Here is a 10,623-nt window from a genome sequence, read left to right as displayed (position 1 = left end):
TTCCTGTTTTGGACTCACCCATAACTCCCAGTTATGATTCAGTTCTCCAAGACTCATTATTTTAATCTTTGTCCCTCATCCTCTTTTATGCTTATATGATGTGTGTCACTGTTTTCCTTGACCCTTGACTAGACCCCGCTGCCAACTTTTATTTTATCTTCCAACCAGGTTTATTGAACATATAAAAATTCTGTGTACAAAGTGACATGGACCTGCTGCTTCACAACATGATCCTTTCTTACTAATATTTTGATAAGTCAGTCCATTGAGGGTCCAAAGGCAACTTACTCTGAAATTAATAGGAAAGTGCCCAATACACACTAAAGAAATGGCCTCACTACTGGAACTTTAATAGTTCTACAAGGTAATTAATATTGAGCCCCTGTGACAGGCTGTGGGTGAACTTATCAAGGGGTCATTTTGTGCAATGCCACTATGATGCCATTATATTTCTGGATCATCATGTTCCATTATCTTTTTTCTTTAATTTTTATTTATTTATTTGACAGAGGTCACAAGTAGGCAGAGAGGCAGGCAGAGAGAGAGGAGGAAGCAGGCTCCCTGCCGAGCAGAGAGCCCGATGCGGGGCTCCATCCCAAGACCTGAGATCATGACCTGAGCTGAAGGCAGAGGCTTAATCCACTGCACCACCCAGGCGCCCCTTCATTATCTTTTTTTTTTTTGTAGTTTTATGGTTTTATTAATGCAAATATGACGTGTACACAAGCTGACTATTCATTTTCTTCACGGCACAGCCTGGCATTGGGATTGGTAACTCTGACTGCTGGTTGGGCTGCTCTTTCCACAATGGCTTTGTGGTTCTTGGAGGAGACATTGTGAGCAGTGGCTGCACAGTAAGATTTGTTGCCCGTCAGGAGCACTTCAAGCTCCTTGACATTGTGGACTAGGAACTCCGCAAGGGATTTCCTTGCAGAGTGTAGTTAACGCAGTTAATGTTTTTTTTTTGTTTGTTTGTTTGTTTCTCCGGTAACTAATGTTGGGCATCAAGATCTGGCCCTTGAATCTTCATGCACCCTATTGTCAGTGCCTCTGGGCTTCCGCCTTTTGTGCTTAATTTTGACCTATTGGTCTGACTGGTGCCAGATGGACTTATTGGTCCTCTTTTTAATGATCTTGGGCTTCACCAGAGGTCTGAGGGCAGCCATGCTGCCCAGTAATAGATGGCTGCCACCTGTGCAGGCAGAGCCGAGGAAGAGAGGGGAACCGTGTTCCCATTATCGGAGTCCAGACACACCACAGGAATATTGGTGAAGTCTGAGGTTAGCTTAGCTGCTTGCTAGACTAGAACAGATATCACCCCAGCATGCTCATCTGCTGGCATCCCACAGCAGCCCAGATTAAGTCCTTGCACACCTGTGCCCAGGACTCCCAACAATGGCTCGATTCTTCGTTGTGTCCTCCAAGTGCTGCTCCAAGGTCGTCTTCATCCCGCCTACTATCCATCCAGCCCTGCCCTGCTGCCAACTTTCTACACTTAGTCTTCCATAAATGAAGGTCTTACAATATCCAAACACTTCCTGAACAACAGATTAGCCCCAAATATCTTATTTCATGTTGTCCGAGGGATATACGGGGTTACAACAGATTTCATGATTTATATTCTTTCTTATTGATTATGTCTGGGAAGGTAAAGAGGTGGAAGGGAAAGTCAATCTTTTGTAATACCTTTTGAATTACTAGCCAAAAAATAAACTAAAACTTTGTTTCAAATGAAGCAAAAAACTAATAATTTATCCTGAAATAACTTCCTTGTTAAATTATCATTAAGTTATCATTCTACCCTGGGAATGCTCATCTTGCAGGGTGCTTACAGAAGTACAAAGTGGATCACAGATCACTGGACAGTGAAAAATGAATGTGCCTTTTGGGATGGAAACTGCTTTGGGGAGCTTTATGGTGTTTTGTTTTGTTTTGTTTTTCTGCTTTTCAGTCAACCGAGTCACAGTTTGATGGAACAGACTGAGAATATTCATGGGCCTCTGTTATTTCATGAAAATGATATTTTATAAAAATCCATAAATTTAGATAGAGTATATATTGTATATATAGTATACATACTGGATATACTTTATACTTTCTGTTAAAGTATTTGATATAATTAGTGGTTAATTCATTTGGTATTTGATGGTAATTGCTGGTATTTGATGTAATTGGTGATTTCTTCATGCTCTGTGGATGCATGTGGAGAAAGAAGGTGCTATTCCCAACCAAGACATCTATCTGCTGTGAGATCTTTGGCCAAGTCTTGCCCTGGATTTCCATGACCCACGTCTGTCCCATAGAGGGAAGACTTGCCTTTGAGGGACAGTTGTGAGGAAAACATAAGGTCCAGACCTCAAAGCCTTTTGGAAATTTAGAAGTACTATTCGAAACCTAAGTAGTAGTAGTTGTAGTAACTATTTCTCATGCCTAATTCTCAGAACACTATGGAAGGAAACCAAAAACTAGACATTGGCTCAGTTTGCCAGATTAGAACAAGAAGGCTAAATTCCAAAGCAAGTCAGTGGTGGAGCCTGCTGTATCTGCCTTTCTCCAGCCCAAAGAAATATCCTTGAAGCTGGAGGTCAGTCCGGGTCAGTGGTCTTCAAAGTGGGAATAGCACCATCTATTTCCAGATCCTCAGCTTTGTGTGGGAGCAGGGCTTCTTGCTCGCTCTGGTTCTCCTTCGCAAAACCCCACCCTCGGGTTCTCCTTTCCAAAACCAATTTCACAATCTGCCCTTCTGCTTGATAAAAAGAATGCGTGCTCCTAACCTGCCCTGAACTGCCCCGGGGGAGTTAAAACCTCTGGGGCACCAAACAAAAAGACACTTTGAAATATAGATTTCTGAAAAGGATCCTTTAATAATTAATCAAAGGGAAAAAAAGTCCTGCCTCCCTTTTGTCTTCCATTGTCTTGTACATTTTTTTTATTGGGAGGAATTGGCCTGTGTTATGATAGTCTGAATTCAGATACTGTGTACCGACGCAGTGGGGCGCAGGTGACTTCACTTCTTCCATCTCTAGTTCATTGTTGAAAAACCTGTGTTCCTAGCAACAACCCCACAAAATCAAAGCAAACATCCAGTCATCAGAATGCCTACCCACCCCCCCATATTTAAGATAAGCTGTTCCATTCAGTATGTTTCTTTCAGTACTCACCCCAGAACATCTTTTGTGGAAAGAAAAGTTACCTTTAAATGGGTACAAGTTAATAATGCTGATTCCTTTCAAGGAAACTTCATCTGGGACTATCATATTATTCAAGATACACTGCATCAGTTTGCCAGCAAAATTTCCATGTGATTTCTTTCAGATTTTCTGTGCATTAATTGATACAGTATTTAATAAGTTACTTTTATCAAAGCATATCCTGAAATATTTATTCCAATAGCAGTCAATGCTCATCTTATTTCACTTATGAAATGTTTAATGATGCAGTGTTGGGCTAATTAGCGCAATATGCCTTTCTCTTACATTGGAAAGTTCAATCATGATGTCAAGAAAAGTAGTAAAATTAAATTCTGATTTTTGTACATTGTTTTATTTTCAAAAACTGAACACCTGGTATTTATATATGTACATGCACACATCAAAGAAATATTATATCTTCCTCTATTTCTTGCTTTGTAAATAACCTACAGTGTTAGTTGAATTTTTTTTTAAGATTATTTATTTATTTATTTGACAGAGAGAAATCACAAGTAGATGGAGAGGCAGGCAGAGAGAGAGAGAGAGAAGCAGGCTCCCTGCTGAGCAGAGAGCCCGATGCGGGACTCGATCCCAGGACCCCGAGATCATGACCTGAGCCGAAGGCAGCGGCTTAACCCACTGAGCCACCCAGGCGCCCGTGTTAGTTGAATTTATATTGAAACATAAGTGATGACAAATAGCACAATTACCTTGTTTTTATAAATTATTCTAAATCTGAATAAATTAATTATATAACAGCTGCATTATTTGAATCTTACCTGCTTTTAGTAATGTGTTGTACCAGATGTGTTCCATAACTTATTTCTCAGTAGTTGTTATAATATTCCTCAAAAATGCCTATTAACACATTTACTTGACTTTTAAAAGTTAGGCAGAAATTAACTCTGATGTAGTTTATTGGTATGAAAATGAGGATCAGAGTTGACAATTAGGTAGTATGATGCATGTTTTTCATAAATGGAATGAGACTTATCTTTAAGACTTTTAAAATATATATATATTTAAAATGTGGGATGAGGAAATTACTTTTATTGAAAAAATATTGAGGGGTACCTGGGTGGCTCAGTGGGTTAAGCCTCTGCCTTCGGCTCAGGTCATGATCTCGGGGTCCTGGGATCAAGCCCCGTGTGGTGCTCAATGCTTGGCAGGGAGCCTGTTTCCCTCTCTCTCTCTGCCTGCCTCTCTGCCTACTTGTGATCTCTGTCAAATAAATAAATAAAATATTTTTTAAAAAGAAAAAAATATTGAATTGGCTATGTGCATTAGAATTAATATTTTGGGTTTTTTTCCCAATATTTTCTGAACATACCAGATTAAACAAGATGTCTCTTACATGAAAGAGTAACAGGCAGGGACACTTGGGTGGCTTAGTCGGTTGAGCGTCTGACTCTTGTCGTGATCTCATGGGTCATGGGATGGAGCTTACCTCAGTTTCTGTGATCATGGGGGAGTCTGCTTGAAGATTCTCTCCTTCTACCTTTCCCCTATCCCCCACATGCACTCTCTCTCTCTAAGAAATAAGTAAATCTTTAAAAAAAAGGTGTAATAGGCATAACTGTATAATTCTTAATATTAACAATTATATAATCTGATGATAATTTTTTTAAAGATTTCATTTATTTGTTTGACAGAGAGAGAAAGATCACAAGCAGGCAGAGAGTGGGGAAAGCAGGCTCCCTGCTGAGCAGAGAGCCCGATGTGGGGCTCGATCCCAGAACCCTGAGATCATGACCCAAGCTGAAGCCGAGGTTTAACCCACTGAGCCACCCAGGCGCCCCTGATAATTAATAATTCTTAAAGCTATTTGAGTATACTACTTTCCAGAAATTAGGAAAGTGAATGACTCTAATTAGGAAACAAATTATTTTCTGGTCCTGCATCAGACTCCCTTGTCAGAGGGAAGCCTGCTTCTCCCTCTCCCACACCCCCTGCTTCTATTCCTTCTCTTGCTGTGTCTCTCTCTCTCTGCATCAAATAAATAAAATCTTTTTTAAAAAACTGAAGGAAGAACAAGTAATGAAATGCTGGATCTAGGCAGTGATCATTAATGGCTGATAAACCATCAGGTGAAAAAATGATGGAGACCTTGGTAATGGGTGGATACAGCTAATAACACTGAACCCACTGATACAGCCTATCACACACACACACACAAGAAACCCAGACTTTAGGTACCTCCAATGAAATAAAAAGTACAAACACACCAGCTATGAAGAACTCTTGCCACAGTATCAAATCTGTATCTAATCAAGGCTCAAGATCTAAATATCAATTTTCAGGAAATACAGAGACCAAAGAGATGTAATCAACAAAATCCAGAACATGGAAAACATATCCACTGGACAAATGACCCAGTTCTTCAACAAATCAATTGCAAGAGGAAAGAAAAACAAGGAGAAAGAATCTATTGGTTAAAAAAAAGAAGAAGAAGAAGAAGACTTAGGGCACCTGGGTGGCTCAGTGGGTTAAGCCTCTGCCTTCGGCTCAGGCCATGGTCTCAGGGTCCTGGGATGATGCCCTGGGTAAGGGCTTGGCGAAGTTTGCTTCTCCTCCTCCCCCTGCTTGTGCTCGTGCGTGCTCTCTCTCTCATCAAATAAATAAATAAAATCTTTTTAAAAAATTAAAATTGAAAAAAAAAAGACTTCAGAGGAGCACCTGTGTGGCTCAGTCAGCTAAGCATCTGACTCTTGACTCTTGATCTCAGCTCAGGGCTTGATATCATGGTTGTGAGTTTAAGCCCCATGTTAGGTTCCATGCTAGGTGTGGAGCCTACTTAAAACAAAACCAAACCAAGAGAAAGATGAATAGAGCCGGATGTAATTTGTGGGCATTGTTAGACTCTTGAGTTGAAAAGCCAACACTAAAATCCAAACCAAATCGAAACAAAAGCATGTATGATACAACCTAGGGAAATTTAGACAATGGCTGGATATTGGATGATTTACATTTCTTAGGTATACTGCTTTGTTTCAAAAGTGTCTTTATTTTTAAGAGATATTTATAGAGGTATTCTTTCTATTCTCATCCCAAGATGATTCTTGGGATTTGCTTCAAAATGATCCAACGGTGGTGAAGGGGTGGGAGTGGAGGACAGATAGCAGGAAAGGTTTGAAATGAAAGAAGGTTGGCTGTGGGTTGCTGAAATTGTCATGTCATGGGAGTCATGTGGAGATTCATTTTATTATTTTTCCACATTTGTACAGACTTGAACTTTTTAATAATAAAAATTAAAAGATAACAAATCTAAAAAAAACTCATTGAAGGAGTACCTACTCTAGCTCTCAGCTAATAGATCAGTAAAACTAATTTTTTGATGATATATCACTGTGTGATTTTTGGCATATACCTTGAAAGGATTGAGTGACTGATGTTGGTATAACAAAACTCTCCATTCCTGTATGCCTGTTTATATGGACAGTGCTTAAATGTGTAGAGACAAAAACAAGCAATGATTGTTTATGCAGAGCTCTTTCATTTCATTTCACTTTTTTAAAGATTTTATATAGTTATTTGACAGAGGCACAGAGAGAGAGGGAACACAAGCAGGGGGAGTGGGAGAGGGAGAAGCAGGCTCCCTACTGAGCAGGGAGACCGATCTGGGGCTCTATCCCAGGACCTTGGATCATGACCTGAGCCAAAGGCAGATGCATAATGACCGAGCCACCAGGCACCCTGAACTCTTTTGTTTTAGCAAGAGGTGATATTTATCCATGAATTCATGAGCAAACAGGAAAAAAAGAAGAGCCCCATCCAGTCTTTTAAGAGACCTGTGTTTTCAAGAATTTTTTTCTTTTTATGTTCAATAGTTGCTTATATTGTTATATCTTTTTAGAGAGTGGGGAGGGAGAGGGAGAGAGAGAATCCCAAGCAAGCTTCATGCCCAGTGCAGAGTCTGACCTGGGGCTTGATCTCACAACCCTGAGATCATGACCTGAGCCTAAATCAAGAGTTGGATGCTTAACCAGTTGAGCCACCCAGGTGCCCCAATTATTTATATTATTTATCAGAGTAATATTTATGTTGTTTTGATCAATTATATACTAATATCAACTGTAACAACCCAATCCAGAAGAAATTTTTAATATTTGGAGACTTTGGGATCAGGAAAAAAAAACTTCAAAAATTATACCAAGGGGCGCCTGGGTGGCTCAGTGGGTTAAGCCACTGCCTTCGGCTCAGGTCATGATCTCGGGGTCCCGGGACCGAGTCCCACATCGGGCTCTCTGCTCAGCAGGGAGCCTGCTTCCTCCTCTCTCTCTCTCTGCCTGCCTTTCTCTGCCTACTTGTGATCTCTGTCAAATAAAAAAAAAAATTATACCAAAAGGGATACCTGCGTTGTACAGTCAGTTAAGCATCCAAAACTTGCTCTCAGCTCGGGTCATGATCTCTGGGTCATGAGATCGAGGCCCCTGTGGGACTCCACACTCGGTGGGGAGCCTGCTTGGGATTCTCTCGCTCCTTCTCCCTCTGCTCCTCCCCCACTCTCCTCTCCAAATCAATCAATAAATCTTAGAAAAAAAATAAAAATTACATTATTAAGATAAAAATCTAAGGGGAAATGCAATGGAAATATAATTTTAAGAAGAAAAAGGAGTGATATAACTTAGAGTTACACAAGAGGTTGTTCATATACTTTTAAAAATAGGTGATGGGTTTGGGGTGCCTGGCTGACTCTGTCAGTAGAGCCCGCGACCCCTGATCTCAGGTCGTGAGTTCGAGGCCCATGTTGGGGGTGAAAATTAACTTAAAAAAATAGGCGATGGGGTATCAAATTAGAGCATTAAGATCATATGGATGTATTTAGAAGAATGACGTAACCGTTTTATTTTGAAGTGTTATTTATGAGATACTGTAGAGCTGCCCTCTACGCCCCCAGCAGGGCATCAGTATCATATGATCTACCAGAAGTTACATCCTTTGCAATTCTTTATACTTATGTTCAAAAATGTTAAATATTAACCAAAAATATGTAGGGAGACTTTTGTTTGGGAATTTTTTATTGAGTTAAGTTCACATAACATAAAATTAACCATTAACCACATTAAAGCATACAATTCGTGGCATTTACTATGTTTATAATATTGTGCAACCACCCCCTCTATTTCAAGACATTTGCATCATCTCAAAAGGAAACCCTGCACTCCTTAGGCAATAACTTCCATCCCTCCCCGCCTATTTCCTGGCAACCTCTAATCTGTTTTCTGTCTCTATGGATTTACCTATTCTGATGTTTCCTATAAATGGAATCATGCAATATTGGACTTTCTGTGTCTGGTTCCTTTTACTTAGCATAATGTTTTTGAGGTGAATCCAAGTGGAAGCATGTACCAGCACTTCCTTCCCTTTTATGGTTGAAAAATATTCCATTGTTTGTATATATCCCATTGTGATTATTCATTCATCAGATGATAAACATTTGTCTAGTTTCCACCTTTTCACTAATAGGATCGTGTTGCTATGAACATGCATGTACCAGTATTTGTTTGAATATTTATTTCCAACTCTTTTGGGTCTCTACTTAGGAACAAAATCATTGAAAATTCTGTTTCACTTTTTGAGGAACTTCCAGACTTTTCCACAGCCACTGTACCTCATTTCCAGCAACCATGGGTTCCAATTTCTCTGCCTCTTTGAGAACTCTTGTTCTTTTCATTAAAAAAAATTGTGACTCACCTGGTAGGTATAGAGTGGTATCTCACTGTGGTTTTTGATTTGCATTTCCCTAATGATGCTGAATATCTGTTCATGTGCTTGTTGGCCATGACTACCTAGTTTTTTACAGAATTACTTTCAGGGGTGTGCAAGCAAAAGTGTTACGGTCCACGGCTGTAGACACAAGCTGTTGTGTTTCTGAAGGCCTTGTCTAGTACTCTTCGGTTTTCCAGCGGCATTGTGCTCTCACCTCAAGGCTTTGCGAGTCTGTCTGAGTGACCCTCCTCCCATCTAGAGGTGCAGAACTAAAAATAAAAAAATAATTTCCTTCTCAGTGGGGTGGCTGGCGGGTCTGTGCAGACTGAAACTACAATTTATAATACCAAATCTTCTTTCTCTGCTCCCTGCTAAATGAGCCCTCCTATGTTTTGAAGACATTAAAAAAAAAAGACTGAACTAAAGAAAGGTTTAAGCAACACTCAAGGACCCACAGGGTATACTTACTAGTGCCAAGATAATATCTGCCATTGATTGAAGGTCCTATGTGGGCCATGGTCTTGTGCTAGGGGATCTATTTACATGTCAACAAATAAAAAGACATCTAATTTAATAACAGTACTAATAGTAAATAGGTCTGGCTTAAGGAATAGGCATGTCAAAAGCTTTTGAAATATGTTTTAAACCTAAGTGATGTACATAATATTTACACATTGTGAGTATGCTGTTCAGCCCCAGGTGGCCAGAAGTGTAGATTGGCTCACACAACACTCTTTCCATCCTCTTTCTGCCATGGAAGCCAGAAGGGGGGGGGAATTACCTTCTAGATTCTCTGCTGTTGGGAGTAGCTACGTGATATAATTTTGGCCACTAAGAATGTAAGCTCTATGAGAACAGGGATTTTTGTCTATCTTGTTCTCTACTGGTCAAAACTCATCAAATCGTACACTCTAAAAATATCCAGTTTGCGTGGGGATTAGGAACATTGTGGGAGTGGGAGGACATGACTTACTGGAACTCATGGCCACCGAAATGGGTCACTCATGCATTCCATGGACACTGAACTACCATAAGTCACACTGTGCTGGGACTCAAGGGTGAGTAATGACCAGTCCTTGTCCTTGAAGAGGTCAGACTTCAAAACAAGACAAGACATCTAAAGAAATTCTTTAAAGAGGATAAGCTAAGATGTTGTTCAGAGGTACAAACTTGCAACCAGTAGTAAATAAGTCCTAGAGATCTAATGCACAATGTAGTGAATATAAACAACAATATTGTATTATAGTCATCAAATTTCCAAGGACTAGGACTTAATTATTCCAGCCACTAAAAATAAATTATAATTATGTAACATGATAGAGGTGGTGGTTCTTGCTATAACGGCAATCATATTACAATATGTAAATTGTACAAAATTAACACGTTGTACACCTTAAATTTACACGATGTTATATGTTAAATATATTTCAGTTTAAAAAACATCCAGGGGCACCTGGGTGGCTCAGTCGGTTAAGAATCTGACTCTTGATTTCAGCTCAGGTAATGATCTCAGGATTGTGAGATCACGTCAGGCTCCATTGTGGAACCTGCTTAATATTCTCTCTCTATCTCTGTCTATGTGCCCCTTCTCTGCTCCCACTTGCTCTTTCTCTCAAAAACAAAACGAAACAAAACAAAAACAAAGACAAAAAAAAAACACCATCCAGTTTGTTATTTTATTTCAATAATGTGAAAAATAAGAGCGATTGTTAAGTAAATTAAA

The 10,623-nt window shown here is 39.7% G+C and overlaps 1 pseudogene; it reads right to left on the bottom strand.

Moving 5' to 3' along the window:
- Positions 1 to 407: 407 nt before the first annotated feature.
- LOC122913282 lies at positions 408 to 1,448 on the bottom strand (annotated as a pseudogene).
- Positions 1,449 to 10,623: the final 9,175 nt, after the last annotated feature.

Source organism: Neovison vison, chromosome 7, assembly GCF_020171115.1.
Source record: "Neovison vison isolate M4711 chromosome 7, ASM_NN_V1, whole genome shotgun sequence".
NCBI classification, from domain to species: domain Eukaryota; kingdom Metazoa; phylum Chordata; class Mammalia; order Carnivora; family Mustelidae; genus Neogale; species Neogale vison.
The sequence above is the reverse complement of the archived record's forward strand: the minus strand, read 5'-3'. Positions and strand labels throughout refer to the sequence as shown.